This window comes from Rhinatrema bivittatum, chromosome 2 (assembly GCF_901001135.1).
Source record: "Rhinatrema bivittatum chromosome 2, aRhiBiv1.1, whole genome shotgun sequence".
Classification (NCBI taxonomy): Eukaryota; Metazoa; Chordata; class Amphibia; order Gymnophiona; family Rhinatrematidae; genus Rhinatrema; species Rhinatrema bivittatum.
Window position 1 is genome coordinate 74874099 of NC_042616.1, and position 19957 is coordinate 74894055.

Genomic DNA, 19957 nt, shown 5'->3' on the forward strand with positions numbered 1-19957 from the left:
TTGGCCTTATGCTTCATAGGTTACTCGGAGCATGCTGTAGTACTTAAAGCCATTTTGTAATGTAAATACTAGTGAATAAGATGTTTGACAATTCAGAGTGATATGAATAAAAAGGAGAAATAAAAATTGAAAGGACCCTACTTTGCTGTTCTTTTTGATAAATTTAAGGAAATTTACCCTTTTTATCTTTTCCTTTATGGTGTTCATTAAACAGGGACTTTGGAAGGAAGAAAAAAATATTTTATTGATAATACAGCATCTATAATAGAAATTATAGTATTATAAATGCCAGTTGTTTCAGAAAAATGCAAGCTCTATTAACACACCTATATACTGGGTTCAAGTACTTCCATTCTCTGCAGTATATATTTCCATATTTTACATTGTAGACAAAATAACTCATTAAAAACTGTCCATTACAGAGCTAGATAGGTTGAAAGACCAGCTGTCCATTAAGCCTAACCTTCTTCTGATCGCTAAACTGCTCTCGGTACATGATAATCTAAGAAAAGGTGGAAAAAAAAAAACCCCTATGCAGTAGTCCAAATATTCATCAATCAAAAAATATTCTTGTTTGACCCTAGAATCACCCAATGGCACAATTTCCAGCAACTTGTTTCAGTTCGTATCTACCTTAGCTTCCTCTTTTATTTATCCTAGAATAACCACACTTAACAATGATTTTGGAAAATAACATTTAAACTTGAAATTCATGGGTAAAATAGCCTGATTGAAAATTGCCCTCCACAACTGTGGCATAAAGTATGCACAGGTTATATAGTGTACACGCTTTCAACCATTGGAAAAATAAGTTTTCCTACATGTTTAGATTGAGAGAGGAAAATAGCATACATACATTGATTTTCAGATGTATGCATCTATTTGGTCCCTTCCTTCAGGACCTGCACAAATGTGAGGTGCAAAGTATGTGGATGCTTTCACCATTTTCCAAGAGAAATAATATGGATAGATTATTTTTGAAAATGTGCACAAAGTATGGGGTAGATTTTTTAAAAAGGTACGCTGGATTTTATAAGATACGCGCGTAGCCGTGCGTATCTTATAAAATTCTGGATCGGCGCGCGCAAGGCTGCCGATTTTGGGCAGCCGGCGCGCGCTGAGCTGCGCAGCCTGCCTCTGTTCCCTCCGAGGCCGCTCCGAAATCGGAGCGGCCTCGCAGGGAACTTTCTTTCGCTCTCCCCTCACCTTCCCCTCCCTTCCCCTACCTAACCCACCCCCCGGCCCTATCTAACCCCCCCTACCTTTATCCACACGCGCCAGCAGGCTGCTGGCGCACCGAGACCCGACCCGGGGGCAGTTCCGGAGGGCGCGGCCACACCCCCGGAACGCCCCGGGCCGAAACCACGCCCCCGGGCCCGCCCCCGAAATGCCGCGTCCCGTCCCCCAAACGCCGCTTCGTTCGACCCCGCCCCGACACGCCCCCTAAAAAAAACCCCGGGACTTACGCGCGTCCAGGGGCTCTGCGCGCGCCGGCGGCCTATGCAAAATAGGCGCGCCGGTGCGCAAGGGCCCTGCTTGTGTAAATCCGGGCGGATTTACGCGAGCAGGGCTTTTAAAATCCGCCCGTATGTGCATTCAAAGTCAGGTTTCAAAGCAATCAAGCCAGATAACTAAGAGATTACCCCAGGAAGAAAACTTCACTGTACAAGGTGATCAAGTTGCAAAGTCATTTCAGTGGGTAAAACAATGATTTACCTGCAGAAATGGGCTTTTATAAAATTGCCCTCCCTGAGTGCAGGTAAAATAGAATTGCTTACCTATAATACATGTTCTTTCAGAACAGCAGGATATTTAGTCCTTACATATGTGAGTAATGTCTGTTAGGATTCATGAGTTAGTGGGCCCTTGGCCCAAGGTGAGAGGTGGTACCACCCACGGGGAGGAGCCCCACTGGGCCTCACCATCGGGAGGTGAGGTCTGCAGCATCAGGAGACATAGCCCAGGAAGTACAGAGGGATCAGGAGACTGGGGTGTGAGTACAATAGCCAGATAGGTCCTCCTAGTGGTGAAGTGCAGAGCAGGCCCCGAGGAGCGGGGAATGCAAGGCAGTGTATGGAGGAGTGCTGAGAGAGCGACCACAGGGGGCAGAGCCATGGAGTGAGTCAGCACAGGAAGAATGACGTAGACTTAACCGAGGAGTGGGGAAGCCCCGGGGGTCTCTGGCAATGCACGTAAGCACTACTCCGAGAAGTGGGGGAGTGCGGGTACAGTCTCTGAGATAAAAGCAGGACATTACCCTGAGGAGCAGGGAGCGAGACAAAGTCACTGAAATACTCCAGGCGCTACCCCAAGGAGTGAGGAAGCGCAGTACAGTCACTGAGGTACCCAACGCGCTGCCCGAGGAGCGGGGAGCACGGCACAGTCACAGACGTAAGGCGATGGCCCACAGAGCGGGGTGCACCCAAGTAGTCTCCATGAAGCAGAGAAGGAAGGCAATGACCTGCAGGGTGGGGTACACCTATGTTGAATCTCCACGAAGCACAATAGTAAGACAATGGTCCGCAGAGCGGGGTACGCCAATGTTGAGTCTCTACAACTAGAGTAGCTCCAGAAGCAACCCCCAAGGAGCGGGGGGGGGGGGGGGGGGGCTGACAAGCAGAGTCTGAAGTGCAGGGTCCACTGAGGAGTTGATAATCAGAGACAGGAACAAGGCCCCCGAGGAATGGGTACCCGAGAGTGTCTCGTACCAGGAAGTGCAGGAAACAGGAACCAGTGTCCGTCGAGTGATCAGCAGGATTCAGCAAAGAAGAAACTCATTGCCAAGTCGATTAGAGCCAGGCCCTGGTGTTCCTTATGAGTCCAGGGCTAGTGATGTCATCAAGAGGAGATGCCCCTGAGGTTCCCGCCCCGGAGTCCTTAAAGGAGGGCCATGTAGCGCATGCACGCTTAGGGAGATCCGATGGAGGCATGGTGGTCGGCGGCGTCCTTGCCACCCTGGGGAGTCCTGGAACGAGGCAATGTACATCGGGAGCAGCTAGCCACAGCCGCGAGTTTCCCAAGAAAGAGAGGGCAGCGGCACACGAAGGGAGTAATAGCGGTCGCAGCCATCTGCGACTGAAGGTCATAACAATGTCATCAGATGCAGCCTGGATTGGAGCTGAAAATCTAAAGCTCTAAACTTTTCAACTTGCTCTATTGAGCATGTCTGGGAATCCCCATGTCACAGTGTCCATGCGAGGCCCCTCCCAGTTTGTTATTTAGCTATTAGAATAAAAAATCCACATCCTAGAGGAGGTAGGTGGGATTTTTGAGGATTAAATATCCTGCTGTCCTTGGAGAAAACCTGTTCCAGGTAAGCAGCTCTGCTTTCTCTGAGGATTAGCAGATTACATTGCTTGTACACATGGAAATTTCTAGCTATAAAAACAGAAAAGGGAAAATATAATATGCCAATGAGTCAAAATTGTATTTTTGTTGGCAACATGTCATTTTGTTAATTTTTATCTTTTTTGGAAAGTGGTGGAACAAAAAAAACCCTAAAAATAATAAGAATGGAGTTGGATTCTAAACCTTGTAGGACAAATTGAACAAATGTACTGCCACCTTGGGAATCCTTATCCAAATAATAATGAGATGTGAATGTGTGGACGAAACTCCATGTCATAGCTTTGCAGATCTCTTCTATGCAGGCTCATTCCATGAGCTGCTGAATAATTCAGATACTTTCTTATAGATCATGAGTGGTTTAGAGCCACTGAAATCATAAAGTCCATTGGGTTTGTCTCATATGGAGATGTGCCAAGAGAGTGATGTGAAATCTTAATAACATTAGACTCAACATGTCCCATGCTGATATCTGATATCTCTTTCTAAATCATTCCACTCAGACACCAAGATGGAGATATTTCCTATGGAAGGAAAGATTTTGCCAGCCATGTATAGCAAAGTGCTTAGGAATTCCAATTAAGATGATGGACTCAGGTAAGATCTAGGGTAATTTATAACATATTCTAGGAACTCCAAGACCTCGATGGTTTTGTTCATTGATTCTATGACATCTTCTTTAGATGTGCTCTTGATTAACCAATTATCCAGTTAGAAAACTATATGTACACCCAACCTGTGAAGTTGCATAGACACCTCAGATACCCATTTCGGAGGGGATTTTCAAATAAGTTTTGTGAGAGGTTGCACAATTAAAAATAGAATATTCACATTTAAAAAGGTGTATGCACAGATATGCTATTTTATACATTTTGAAAGTAACATGTACTTGCAGTAATGTACATAAATGTTAGCAGGAATAAGAAGTGGTGGTCTAGTGGTTTTGTGAGGCATGATTCAGAAGTACGCATGCAGAGCTGCAATTTTGTAAGCACTATACTGAACTTGTCAAAACACTTTTACATCTACTAATTGACTCAGACAATTGAAAATGACATCTGTTTTGTATGTTTTGGGGTAGGATGTCTGGGTGAACTGGGGGGGAAGGGAGAGTTTCAGATTGAAGTGCTGGAGGATTTAAGTGAATTGGTGAAAGTCTGGCTGAACTGATGGAGGTATCATGGAACTGGTGATTCCAGGTACATGCGTAACTCAAACACACCTTCAAATTGATATAAACTGGATGGAGTCAGAAGGTGGCTATTAAAATGGTCAGTGGTCTTCACTGTAAATCATATGGAGGCAGACTTAAAAATTTAAACATGTAGAGGGGATCTCTTAAGGAGTGGTAGCTACTGTAGAGATGGATAGGCTAGATAGACCATGAGGTCGTTTTCTGCCTTCATGTTTCTATGTTTATAAGTACTGGTAAGCATCATCAGAAGCATAATATACATGCCTCCGCATTTATTTCTGGGTTATTATACATGAACTGTTACAAATATTATATGTAAAATATAAACATTTATTTTTATGAAATGGATATAGAAAGTATGCGTGTTTCTGCATTACAAATTTACACACGTTCTGAAACATGCGCGCACACTTTTGGGACAGAAATATGCAGTATTTTATAAATTGTATGGCCCCAACACACAGTTTATAAAATACTAGCACAAATCTTTACATGCCCACTTATACATGCAAATGGTGTGCCATGGACAGTTTTGAACGTTTGGCTGACTGTGAAAATGTGTTATGCTGATGCTGTGTCAAACGACAGGAGACAATATTGCCTAATTCATCCTGTTTCAGGGACAAAGAATCCAGAACAAATTTTTCCCAAAATTTCGGAAAAAATTTGTTTTTGGGTTAGTGCACACTAACCTGAAATTCTGGGCTCCCCGAATTTCAAAGGCCCGAACCGCAGGAAATACAATATTTCCTGCAGCGGGCCGAAAACGAAGCCGGTTCGGGCTCTGCACATCACTAACAAATATCCCTAAATGGACATAAGCATCCTTTAAATCCAGGGAACCATAGCCAATCTCCTTCTTGTAGAAATGAAATTAAGGTGCCTAGAGAAATCACCTTGACCCTCCCCTTTACTAGAGACTTGTTCAAGGACCTTAGGCCGTAGATAGGAGAAAGTCCTCTTGTTTTCTTTGTAATTAGGAAATACTTGGAATAAAGTTCCTAATCTCTTTCGTGTTGTGAACAAACCTTTACCACATTGGTCGCTAAGAAGGAGGAGAGTCAAGCAGTTCCTGATGCCAAGAGGTAGATCAAGAATCTCTCAGTGGGCAATCCAGAGGGTTTCAATAGACATCATTTGTATCTATTTATTTATAAATGTATTACCCATCTATCTGAAATATTAGGTGGATTAATTCCAAACTATACTGAGAAGCCAACTTCTAAGGTTATTCTGGGACAACAGTTTACATAAAAATTTAGCCTCCTCCCACAGTTAAGTTCTTTGGAACTGATACAGGAACACTGCATTTTCCTGGATCTAGTCAAAACCTCATCTCTGGTTTTGACTGGAATATGACTTAGAAATCCTCTGCTGTCTGCTCCAAGAGCAAGGCCCCTTTTATTGTTGTTTGGGATGAGAGGTCAGAAGAAAATGCCTCTTTGGAGAATAGAAGTATCTCCTCGATGCCCTAGTCAAAAGCCTCCTTGATGAGTAGGGTGGGTTAGAAGTGGCTGCAAAGAGGGTCTGAAGTGTGATGCAGTAGTCTTTAATTTGATTCAATGCTTCCTTGACCTTATCTTTGAAGAATTGTTCTCTGTTGCTGAGCATGTCAACAAGTTTTCCTGCATACCTGCACATCAGAACCTGCACATCAGAAGTTTTCCTGCATACCTGCACATCAGAACCACATCAGCCCAATGGCAGAGGCTTTTATTGCCATTTCAAATCATTGTAGGCAAATATTTTCCTGGCCCATGTCCACTAGTGATTATAGATGTCAGGCTGTCACGTTTCTTTTGAGAGAGAGAGAGAATGTGACAGGACCTTCTGCAAAATATCTTGCCCATGAAGATACTAGGGGTGTGCATTCGGATTGACCGCATTAGTAAAACGCAACTCATATTTTTTTTTTACTTAAAAAATTGATTCGACATAAACGATCGGATTTCCCACATATCGAACATAGATATGTTCGATATGTGGGAAATCGCGATTGTTGAGCCAAAATAAAAATATAAACCCCCTCACCCTCCTTAATCCCCCCCCCCGACTTACCACAACTCCCTGGTGATGGAGCGAGGAGTGAGGACGCCATTTCTGCAATCCTTGGCGAGAAGCATGTGACGTCGGCGGCACGTCGAGTGACGCCGGCGTCACGTGATTCCCGGCAAGTTCGCGCCGGACGGCTCGTTCGGCCCAAAAAGAACTTTTGGCCAGCTTGAGGGGGTCAGGAGGCCCCCCCAAGCTGGCCAAAAGTTCTTTTTGGGCCGAACGAGCCGTCCGGCGCGAACTTGCCGGAAATCACGTGACGTCGCGTCTGAGTGACGCGGCGCCACGTGATTCCCGGCTCGTTCGCGCCGGACGGCTCGTTCGGCCCAAAAAGAACTTTTGGCCAGCTTGGGGGGGTCAGGAGGCCCCCCCAAGCTGGCCAAAAGTTCTTTTTGGGCCGAACGAGCCGTCCGGCGCGAACGAGCCAGGAATCACGTGACGCCGCGTCACTCGACGTGCCACCGACGTCACATGCTTCTCGCCAAGGATTGCAGAAATGACGTCCTCACTCCTCGCTCGATCACCAGGGAGTTGTGGTAAGTCTGGGGGGGGGATTAAGGAGGGTGAGGGGGTTTAAATTTTTTTTTTGCACATATGTACATATACCCAACTCATTGGATTTTTTTTATGTCCATATTGGCCGCAAGTGGGACCCCCTTTCGGACATAAAAAATATGAACATAAAATTTTGCTCTGCACATCCCTAGAAGATACAGACATATGGTCAAAGCCAGCATCTCCCTGCTCCTGGCATCATGCATTGACAGGGAATGATGCCAATGCTTCTTTGCCTTCACTCAATGCATCAATCCCAAATTTCCTGAAGCCAGTATTGATGAAGGTGGAATCCATCACTTTCATCAGGTGGAGGAAACTAAAGGATGCTTTGTCTCACTGGCTCTTCCTGGTGCTTGACTTTGATTATAAAACTGTAAAAGCTCTCCAAATGCTGCAGAATGCTTTTGCAAGAACCATCACAAATGCCAGTAAATTTGATCACATAACCCCTATCCTTAAAGATCTTCACTGGCTCCCAATCCAATCACGCATCCTTTACAAAACTCTCAACATTATACATAAATCTATCTACAAACGCAACTCTAACTGGCTTGATGAGCCCTTCCACTGCAAACCTTCCATCTACCCCACCAGTGCAACCAGTAAAGGCTCCCTCCACATCCCATCCCTTAAGAGAGCTCACCTCTCCTCCACAAGGGATTGAGCCCTGTCCATTGCAGGCCCCACCTGCTGGAACTTACTACCCACGAATCTCTGCCTCGATCCTTGCTCTATCAACTTCAAGAAAAAGTTAAAAACCTAGCTCTTCAAGCAGGCTTACCCAGACTAGGGCCATGCCCCATGATCCCACCGCCTTAGAATTTCCCACCCTAATTTATTTTTATTGTCATCATGTCAATTCTTCACGCATGCAATACTTATATATATTGTCACATTTTTCATGGTCATCATGTTATTATCCCTTCTCTTATTATGCATTGATATAGTTACTCTCTCGTTTCTCCCTCTATTTTCCTTATCTAGTTCAAATTCTTTGTTTATTTATATTTTGTTCTATTTCTTTTTTGTCCATTCCTCCTACCTGTTCCATGTATTTTCTACCTTCAGTTTATTGTAAACCGATATGATATTTCACACAAATGTTGGTATAAAAAAGTTCATTTAAAAAATAAATAAATAAATAAGATCCGTTCTTCCCTGATACTGATGTACCACCAGCATCTGGTGCAGTCCTGGGCCTTTAGATGCTAATGCCTCCAATGTCAATGCCAATGGATCTGACATATCCAATCTAATATCTTTTCCATTAGCTCCAGTGGGTCTATCATCCTCTGGGAGTCATCTGTTTCCAGGTACTACAACCAAAGACATCATGCTTGTCCCCCAGTCAAACTTTAAAGGGCACTTTTTGAAGCTGCTAGACTTCTTTTTTTGGGCCATTGGTCAAAAATAGTCACAGTAAAATTTAACAAGTATATTTTAGACAAAATAAAGGCATTCCAATACTCTTGGTGTACTAGGACATGTAGAGAGTTGACAGACCAAGAGAAAGTAAACTACAAAAAACTGTGAAAAACTATCTAGGGGACTATTACCCATGTGAAAGATACCTAAATTGAGAGAGGGCCAGAAAATCTCCTCAAAAAAAGGGAAAAAAAGGAGAGCTCTACAAGTGACCATTGGGTATCCAGACAAAGCAGAATTGGGAGGGGCACCATATAGATACAATGATACAGGAAGTCACACCCATATGCTCAGTAGAGCAAGTTGAAGAGTTTTAGAGCTTTAGATTCTCAGTTCTGATATGGGCTCAGTTTGTTGATATCATTCATATGTAAAGCTTCATATCCTGCTTTTCCTCAGAGAAACCCCTCGGAGGAGTTTGCATCAATGTGCATACTTTTTAATTTTCACAGTTATGCACATTTTTAAAAAAACAAAAACTACCTGCATAAATTAGCAGGTATACATTTGTTCAGATAGATTTTTCTGAGATAATTTCAAAGTGAAATTATACGCATACTTTCACTTTGTAAATTGGTTCAAAGTCCATATGTAAAAAGTACCCCAGGATTTGTACCAATGTGGGCAAATAGAAAATTACCCTCTGAGATTCTAAATGTAATCCTGTAGTTTCACAAGATTTAGTCACTCAAAAAATGGATATTTTGTGAGGTAGAGTTTGGACAGTGGAAGAAATTAGCTAGTGCTAATTTTCAGCACTAGCCAGCTATACCAACATTGCTTACCTAAATTTATCAGACTAGAGATGGTCATCAGATTTAGGTATATTTTGAAACACCCCCAGCCAGCCAGGCTAAAGCAGAAAATAAGCTTAAGATGACCAACTAAAAATAAGACAAGAAAGCAGCTTTAAGTACTGTTCCAGGCAGAATATTGGTCTCAAAGTAGACTGGTGGGACCAGCAATTATGCTTCTCATGAAAGAGTGCACTTCATAGAATGCATTGTATAGTGTAGTTTATTCATTCATTTTGTATCTGATTTGTGACCAAATGTAATGTTTTTTTTAGGGGGGGGATTTTCAGGTCATTAGGCGAGCAGGGCCCTGCGCGCCGGTGCGCCTATTTTACATAGGCCTACCGGCGCGCGCAGAGCCCCGGGACTCGCGTAAGTCCCGGGGTTTTCAGAGGGGGGCGTGTCGGGGGCGGGCCCGATCTGCGCGGTGTTTTCGGGGCGTGTCGGGAGCAGGCCCGGGGGCATGGCCGCGCCCTCCGGCCCCGCCCCCAGGTCGCGTCCTGGCGCGCTAGCGGCCCGCTGGCGCGCGGGGATTTACGTCTCCCTCCGGGAGGCGTAAATCCCCCGACAAAGGTAAGGGGGGTTTTAGACAGGGCCGGGTGGGTGGGTTAGGTAGAGGAAGGGAGGGGAAGGTGAGGGGAGGGCGTTAGGGAATTCCCTCCGAGGCCGCTCCGATTTCGGAGCGGCCTCGGAGGGAACGGAGTTAGGCTGCGCGGCTCGGCACGCGCCGGCTATACAGAATCGGTAGCCTTGCGTGCGCCAATCCAGGATTTTAGCGGATACGCGCGGCTACGCGCGTATCTACTAAAATCCAGCGTACTTTTGTTTGCGCCTGATGCGCCAACAAAAGTACGCCAAATTGCGCTTTTTGAAAATCTACCCCCTATTGTATAGTGCAGGGGTGGCCAACTCCAGTCTTCGAGAGCCACAAACAGGTCTGGTTTTCAGTATGTCCACAATGAATATGCATGAGATAGACTTGCATGCACTGCCTCCATAATATGCAAATCTATCTCATGCATATTCACTGTGTATATTCTGGGAAACTGGACAGTTTGTGGCTCTTTAGGACTAGAGTGTGCCATCCCTGGTATAGTGCCATGATAAGTTTGTTGATGACAAACTTATCATGGAAACTTGAGTTCATGGAAATTAAATCATAATGTGACTTCTGAAGCCAACTAACTGCTGTGTTTCAAGTTTGTCTATTTACTTACAGTAGAAACAAAACAATGGTTGCTGTCCTGTTCGGCATATAAGACTTCATCCTTGATAAAGACTGATATTGCCCGGAGAATGAATGAAACAAAGAGATTCATGTGAATAAAATTTCTTGTGCAGTGAAGTTTTCTGAAAAAGAAAGATAAACAATATCTATGATTTGATGAATTTTCAACTACAGCATTTCGGTTTTCATGATAATAGGATAACAACCCAATTCACAAAGGCAGCTTTTACATAGGAATATGAAAGAACCTAACAAGTTTGACTTCTTTCCTCAAGACTCCTCTTCCACTGCAAACCTATCTCTACGCTTGCTGTTCAATGCTGTTTTGATTTGTGGCTTTAGCTCCTGCCTCTCACAATGATATTCCTTGTGATCTGGGACATGTCATTTTGTCTCCAATTACCTTGGGCTCCCAATTAAATTGTAAGCTCTTTTGGGTAGGGTCTCATTTAATTTTCAAATAAAGTAAAGCTGCTCACTTGTTATAGGTGTTCTTTTCAGACAGCAGGACAAATTAGCCACACAAGTGTAAATGGCACCCTCTGACAGTATAGACACAGAAAAGCTCTCTCAGGTCAGAAAATGGTCTTTCTGAGCATGTGTGGGCATTCCCATGCAGCCAGTACTGTCACCTCAATCACTATAGCTCCTATTATTTAGTATCTCTCCTCCACTGTTCAAAATCAGTTCGATTGTAAAGCCTATATGCTGCATTTCTGTTTTATGGAAACCAATGTGATGTTATTAATGAATGTCGATATATAAAAAGCGTTAAATAAATAAATAACTAAATAAATAAATAGATATAATTTATTTCAAACAAATGTACATTTCTAGCACATTTAAATAAAATAATTCTTTGCAAAATCCTTCCACATCTTCTTCATCATTCAGAACTGGGAATAAAGCAGATGAACTATTAGTTTCCAAAACTGGTAAGATTGGTGAAAAATGGTGATTCTGCATTGAAGAAAAAGTCTTGGCACTGAGAAGAGGTTTCCACCAAGAATGATGCCATGTCGTTGCTGGTGAATGGCTCTAAGAAATGTTTGGCATCAAGGAGGGATTCCATCAAAAAGGATGGTCTCTCTGCTGATGGAGTTTGCATGTAGTACACCTGCTTTAGTGATGAGGCTCCAATTTTTTTCTGGGATCCTTCCAGGATGAATAGTGTTTATGATGAGATTCATTTTAATTATGGTGCCAACTATGAGATAAGTGCACCTTGCTGGGTTTAGGCATAGGTCTGTGTGCTAGAGGATATTTCCTCTTTGTTTCCAAAGTGGATGACTATGGAGACTCCAGGAAACCCATTATTTCATAACTCCTGTTTTTTTATGGCCCTTGGGAACATCTGACCTCAGGCTACACACTTTGGCAGATCATGGGAAGGCCCCAGGATGAGCAGGCATCAGTTATGATGAGAGAACCATTTTGAAGAAGCAGTGGGGACATCTCTTGAAACCAGTTTTGTTGTCTGCCTTGCTGAAGAGGACTACCTCTAAATCAAACTCAATATTTCTTCTTTTTTTAAGGAGACTTATGAACAAATATAATTAAGAATTGAAAAAGAAAAATAACTTGATGAATAGCTATAGAAGACAGACTCAAGTGCTGTCCTTTCAAACTGATGGAAAAATTTTGACTGAGTAGGCTTGCTTGGCAGTGCTCAGAAAAATCTTCTTGCTCTTAGTTTTTCCATCTCAGAGACATCGTATGACATCATACACTCTTGTGAGGCTGAGCTACGTCCTGCTTATTCATGGACAATGTAAACATCAAATTAAAAGAAATTAAAATAAAGAGGACAATATTCAGAAAGCTGATGAGTTGAGAAATTTTCTTCATAAAGTTACTTGAATTTCTTTAGTTGAATATTCGGTGGAACTTGTCTGGATATGTTTTCCACTGAATATGCTTGGTTCAAGATAAAGATATTTTGGTAACTTTTCTGCTCATTTGGATTTTGAATATGTGAACATTTTAAAAGTATCTGACAAGCAGCACCCAGATCCTCCCTCCCTCCCTCCCACCCTTCAAGATGTAAAAAAATAAAAATGGCAGCTGAGAGGCCTCCCCTCTCACTCCCCAAGATATTTGAAAAATATAGTGCACTGAGCCATGCCCAACCCTGTCCCCACCCCCCATTTCTTACCTTTAAGTGTGTGATAACAAATTGTCAAACCTCCTCACTCAAAAGTGCCCCCAAAGCCAAGTGAGAGGAAAAGCACAATCCTATGTGCTAGTACAGCTGACAGGTACCGGCACTTAGTACTTATTTATTCACTTCACTCCATAATGAATACACAGATCTTCACTCAGAGCTTACTACTGAAAGTAGATGCAGTGGCGTAGCAAGGGGTGGGCGGCCGCCCTGGGCGCCGGGTCTAAGGGGGCGCCAAAACGCCTGGCTCTGCCTCAGGGCCGGCGGAACCACTAGGCGAGCTAGGCCTGTGCCTAGGGCGCCGAGACTTAGGGGGCGCCACGGCAGGCAGCCAGCTCCTGACTCGCCCTGCCGCCCCCCCCCCCAGTGTCACCCTCCCGATGCCCCCCTAGTGGTCTAGCGGAGGTCCTGGGAGCGATCTGCCGCTCCCGGGGCCTCCGCTGCCACTAAGCAAAATGGCGCCGGTGACCTTTAGCCCCTACCATGTGACAGGGGCTGAAGGCCACCGGCGCCATTTTGCTTAGTGGCAGCCAAGGCCCCGGGAGTGGCAGATCGCTCCCGGGCCCTCCGTTGGACCACCAGGGGGGGGCGTCGGGAGGGTGGCACTGGGGGGGGAGGCAGGGAGAGTCGGGGGCTGGCTGCCTGCCACGGCACCCCTTAAGTCTCAGCGGCTGGTCTCCGGCTGCACCGATCTTCCTTTCTTCGGCCACATGATCAGCTAGACCGGCTGCGCCGATCTTCTTTCTGTGTGTGAGTGTATGTGAGAAAGGAATCTGCCAGTTTAAAAAAATGAAGTGTGATAATACATATACCTCAACTTTTGTGCTGATTTTGTTGAAAAGTTGGATGAAAGATGAAATTACTAAATTTTAAGAGGAGAACTGCTGGAGAGGGTAAGTAAAGGTAGCTTTTTAAGTTCATTTTTCTTGATTGACTACCATTTTAATTATTGGGTAGTATGTGATGTGTCTGCTGTTTGAAATATTTTATTGGTGTTTGGTAAAGCTTTCAAAATTTGCATTAATCTTTATTCATCAGCTGTTTTGAAATTATCTTATTTGCACGCACGCATTGATGGAGGGAGGGGGCGCCAAAGAAGTCTCTTGCCCCGGGCGCCAAATTGTCTAGCTACGCCACTGAGTAGATTGTCTCCTTCCCTGTCAGTGAGTTCATCCTTTCTCTGCCAGTGAAGAAACAAATCCCATTTCAGTACTGATCTCTGAATGAGGATTGGTCTACTCACTCTTTTTCTGTTGTAGTCTCCACCATACACCCCAGGAGGGCATTGCCAGCATCTTATACCTTTTCTGTGAAAAAAATATTTCCTGATTTTGCACCTCAGCCTTTCATGCCAGAATTCTCATATTATCTCTCCTTGTTCTACAACTTCTTAAATCTTGAAACAAGTTTGATTCTTGTGCATTATTAATATCTTTAGCAGAATTGAATGTCTTTATCATTGCTCCCCTGTCTCACTTCTTCTTTAGTTCAAATATGCTAAGATATCTATATCTCCTATCACAGAGCTTCTGATAATTGCATATGGTGATAGTACCATAAGCACCATTTTAGTAGTCCTTCTTTGGACTGCCTCCACTCTATCTATATTCTTCTGCAGAAAGGCCCCCAGAATTGTGACAGTTCTACATGCTATCATGTAAAGGAAATGGGTTTGATTCCCAAGTTAGGTCTTCTGTTTCCTAGTCTAGAGGTAGCATTTACAGCTGCTGGCTGAAGGGAATTCCAGTCATCACGCAATGGTGACACTTAATAACCAAACAGAAGGTCCATGGTTTCCTGGTCCTGGAGGGAGTTCTGGTGGTCCTTGGTTAAGGTTTGTCATTACAATGGCTGGGCTAAGTGAGTTGGGAGGGTAGTATAAAATAGGGGACCCACACACACACAGATATTTGCTTCATGATGCCATAGCCCAAAGGAAGCAAATCCTGATTGAGCTGGAACCAAAAGAGGAAGAGATATCTGCTCAGTTCAAAAATCTGGAGAAACATAGTAAAACACCCCAAGACACATAGAAAAACAGTACAGAAGTTGGAGTTTAAATTTAGGAGTTTTTCACTTCTAATTCTAACTTCTAATCATCAAATCACACCTTTTCATCAAAGTACCAAATCCCACATCCACTTTACATAATAAATGGTAAAATGGTGTATAATATCCTCAAGGTTTAAATATGTCATAGTTTTCAATTTCTATAACGATAACTACAGTACAAAGAAATCCAAAACTGATATTGACTTGGCCAAATTCAAAACAAGCAATCATTTGTCTGCTTTGAAAGTGTGTCTTGGGTTTGCACTTCTACTTAGGATTCACATGACTGGAAAATGGGTTCATATTTCTTCAGCTTGCCCACGGCATCCCAAAAAGAGTAGAAGCTGGAATTTCAGCACACACTTTGGGGCCGATGCAATACAGTGTGCTCAGCCAAACACACTGTATAACCCACAGTCGGACACGGGTTGAATAGGTGCTAATCAATCCCCTAATGCAATAAGGGGATTAGTGAAAATTCAATGTGCGTCCAACGTGGAATGAATCTAATAGCGCTCATCACATGCAAATGCATGTGAATGAGGCTATTAGCATTCACTCCCGATGCAAAAATAAAATGTGCGTCTCAGATGCACATTTAACTGTCATCTATTAATGCCTGCCTGGAGCAGGCGTTAATAGTTGAGCACATCTAAAACAGTACAGAAAAGCAGAAAAAACTGCTTTTCTGTACTGCCTCCTACCTAATATCATTGTGATATTAAGTAGGATGAAAAATTCAAGAAACAAAAAGTTAGAAAAAAAAGACAGTCGGATTCAGGAAATGGACGCTCGACCGACAAGCGTCTGTTTCCTGAACCCTCAGCGTCGGTTTTCCTTACCAGCGGACGGCCGAGTCACGAAAACTGACGCCGATAAACCCGGGTCTATGGGGTCAGTTTTCGTGACTCAGCCATCTGCCGGTCAGGAAAAAAGATGCCGGGTTTGTCGGTTTGGCCGCTAGTCAAGAAAATCAACACCGATAAAATCGACATGGGTTTTCATGACTCGAACGTCCACTGGTAAGGAAAACCAACACCAATAAACTCGGCTTGGGTTTTCCTTGCCGGCAGACAGCCGAGTCATGAAAACAATAGGGTTCTCGTTAGCAAGGATGTGACCCCCTAATTTTAATATTGCATCGCGCCCTCCTTGGGGGGCATGTTAAGAAAGCGGGCACTGACTGTTCAGCACCCGCTTTCTACGCTAATTTATTGCATCGGCCCCTTTGGAAGTGATCGCTGAATTTTTATTCATAGCCTTAACTCAGTCAGGAAAATACAGTTTCCACAAGATACTGGTAAATGTACACTTTAAGAAAAAAAAAAAGAGAAGCCACCTTTCATTACTATCATCAATGCCGGGGTGAAAGAATATAAGAAAAGTGAGAAACAAACAAACAAAAGTAACTATTTAGTATGCTCTGTGACAAGATGATCGATTTGTAGTCTGATGTAATAATAAGCATTTTTGCTATCGACATAAAATAGGGAAAACTAAACTATTTACTATCTCTGTCCCATTGGTCATGGATGGTTATTTTGTATGTAAATATCAAACTTATCTTTTGATAAATACTAGGATGCCTGTGGATATGCAATCCAGATACTCACCTAAACCGACACAGGATAACCATAGCTGTTGTAAGTGCAACAAGAGAAGTGCTGTATCCAACTGTGTACAAAGCTTTCACTGATAGATAGTAGTAATCCTATGGAAATGGAAATGACAAGGTCATAGTTCTTTAACCATTATTTCAACTTAAAAAAAAATGATTCACTGTATTTCAAGGCAATCTGATGATAAACCATGCTGAGACAACATATTGAGCAGCAAATTATATGCACTGTTATTATGGCTATACTAAGGATAATTATGTAAACCATTTATCCAGGTCAATAGTGATTTACCAAAGTAAACCGACCATCTGAAAATTGCCCATCTTTTAAGTGGCTACACCTGTTGTTGCTTTAACAATACACCTACTTTTAAACTGCATTTAAGAGAAGGATTTCCCTTGGCTGCATTTTGGGCAGGATCAGAAAAAAATGTCTGTAGATTGTTTTATAAAATCTGTGCACATACCTCATTATTTTGTGTGTTGGTGAAATGGGGAAAATGTTTGCATTTTTTTCTTTATTTAATATTTATCCCTTTGTCTTGAATGTATATTATTTCTCATTGTAAGTCTAAAAGGAAAGTTGTGAATGTTTTATATTGTTAAAACTTATGAATAAACAGTTTAAAAAAGTAAAATAAAATCTGCACGAGGCGTACTTTTGTTCGCATACCAGGCGCAAGCAAAAGTACGCCAAATTTTATAAGATACGTGCGTAGCCACGCGTATCTTAAAAAATCCGGGGTCGGCGCACGCAAGGGGGTGCACATTTGTGCACCTTGCGTGCGCTGAGCCCTGCACACGTTGCTCGTTCCCTCCGAGGCCGCTTCGAAATCGGAGTGGCCTCGGAGGGAACTTTCCTTCCACCTCCCCTCACCTTCCAATCCCTTCCCCTACCTAACCCAACCCCCCCAGCCCTATCTACACCCCCCTACCTTTATTCCCAAAGTTACGCCTGCTCAAGGCAGGCGTAACTCATGTGCGCGGGCCGGCTACCGGCGTGCCAGGTTCCAGTCTGGGGCTGGTCCGGAGGCCGCGGCCACACCCCCGGAACGTCCCCGGGCTGGAACCACACCCGCAGCCACGCCCAGGAATGCCCCGGATGACGCGCCGTCGCGACACGCCCCCCCAACATGCCCACGGCATGCTCCCCATGCTAAATAGGCTTGGCGCATGCAGGGGGGTTTGGGGTAGGTTTTTGGGGGTTACGCGCATAACCTATGTGCATAACCCTTTGAAAATCAACCCCACATTGTTCTCCTTTGCAGCTTTACCACACAAAAACAGGTTCAAAGTCCAAGGGGTATTTTTTACGTATGGTAATTTCAATCACTCCCATTAGTAGTGGTAATATTAAGCAGTTATATAGTTGCAAAAACAGTAGCATTAATCATCATCAACATCATCATAATAATACTTTGTTTTACTATAAAATATATTTGTATATTGCTAATAAAGCAGCAAAGTTGATATTCTCTTTCTTAGTGGTTGATTTTAAAATCCCTATGGGTGCCAAGCCAGGACATAGGTGTATGACTCGGCCTGGCATGCACTGCGCAGATTTTAAAAACCATGCGAGTATACACATATCTCCCAGTATGCGCACCAACATACTTTTCACAAAAAGGGTGAGGCATGGGCATGGCATGAACAGGGCATGGCGGGAAATGGGTGGGCTGAGTCTGTACCATGAATTTTGTGCATGACTTTATGAACCCAAGCTCGTGCCGGGGTCCCCTACCGTGTAACTTTACTTCTGCTATGGACAGCGTGTAAGTCGTGAAATAAAAATAAATAGGGGATTCAGTGCAGTTATAAGGGTCGGGGCTAACAGGGCCCAAGGGAGGCAAGTTAGCTACAGGGGTTGGGAAGCCCTCTCCTTTACTGGGGGCAAAATGGGAACAAACTGGGAAAAGAGGTAATGGCGTCAGCTTGTGTGTTTAGCATAAACCCCCCTCTGACACGAGTGAGGCGGCATTTGGGCACACATGTGCACGCACGAAGGGCCGGTTTTAAAACACGTGCACATATATGCGCAGATATGCATGTATGTTTTAAAATTGCCACGTCCATGTGCATGAGCCGGCCTGTGCACGGGACATAACATTTACCTCTTAATGATTAATCCCGTTTATTACAAAGATAAAGAATCCAAGCAATAGCTGAGAATTACTAAATATCAAACTAGAAGATATCCTGCATTTTATGTGTGCATTTTCCATTACCCCCTGATATTTGTGGATCAGCAGGATGGAAATGTACTAAATAAATAAATAGATAATGACTAGAACTACAAAAGGCATTCCTTCCTCTGGCTAGGAAAACATTTTGCATGTCCAGTTCAAAATAAAAATAGGACACTGGATATATTATGAAAAAGTGTCTGCTAAGTATGAAAAGCAAGAAGTTTAAGACTGTTCTGAGAGCAATGAGTCATAGTTCTGGTTGCTGAAAAGTCCTAGGTAGATGTGAGCAAAACTGTGAGCAGTCCTATAAAAATGAAAGCACAGCCATGTCTATTCTCAAGTTTATCAACAGATGGCTCTGTGTCCTCATTCACTGAACAACAAATAATGCATGTTCTTCCCTCCACAGTGCTGCAACCAATGCTACTTCTACTTTAATTCAAGTGTCAGATGTTACAGAGTTGATGTATCATGCCATCCATAGTATATTCTAAATTTTATTTTCTAATTCAGACTAAATGTTCATATAGGGAATATGAAAAAAAAGGTGCAATCTTTGGAGTATTAATAAAGCATTACAGAAAATCTATATGTTGACCAGTTATTCCTGTTAGTCATTTTGGGAAGTCAGGATACTAGACTCTCCCTTGATACTTAAAAAGTAGCTTAAGGATCTATATACTACAAAGCATACTAAAATTGGCACACCTTTTTCCTACATATGGTATATTCAGTTTTAAACCCTGATATACCAAAATAATGATATCCAAATTAGAATTTGTGCACACTGAAAGGGCTACCTTAAAGAGAATGTAACCCTTAAAGTCCTTGTATTTGGCATATCCTTTGGATTCCTGTGTCATACCCATCTCAAAGTGAAAAAGCTTTCACCTGGGTGAACCCTCCCAACATGCTGCTATAGAAGTTAAGCCATCTCAGCCCTTTTGCCCTGGCAACACCAAGCCACATCCCAGCATCATGCAGTCCACCAACTTCCTCAGGCAACATTTACACATTTTATTTTGCAATAGAAACATATATATAATTCATCTTTCCTTAAGGTCCAAGATGAAAAATATAGCAAATAAAAATAAAAAATCATAGAAGTGGGAGAATAAATGCAAACATATATAATACATACAGTACAAAACAAACTAACAGCAAAAAAGTACAACTAAAAAAAATCGACCCTAAGCTACCATTGAAAAACAGCCAATTCCAATTATTGGTCAAATACAGCTTAGACACTAAAGGATTTCAATTTAAAAAGTCTGCTTGAAAAGTTAAATCTTGATAGTCTGATGAAATAGGAGGCACTTTCCAGAAACCCATGCCTCAAG

General features: G+C 43.1%; 1 protein-coding gene and 1 long non-coding RNA gene across 2 annotated transcripts in view; one reads left to right on the plus strand and one right to left on the minus strand.

Moving 5' to 3' along the window:
- The window catches only part of ADCYAP1R1 (ADCYAP receptor type I), a 596453-nt gene that overhangs the window by 115753 nt on the left and 460743 nt on the right, over positions 1-19957 (minus strand). The gene's annotated exons all lie outside the window — the stretch shown is intronic.
- LOC115084051 overlaps positions 1-19957 on the plus strand; it is a 117927-nt gene that overhangs the window by 51899 nt on the left and 46071 nt on the right. Inside the window, exon 2 of the long non-coding RNA XR_003854462.1 lies at positions 3849-3942. This is a non-coding gene — a long non-coding RNA (uncharacterized LOC115084051). The remainder of the gene's footprint in view (positions 1-3848; positions 3943-19957) is intronic.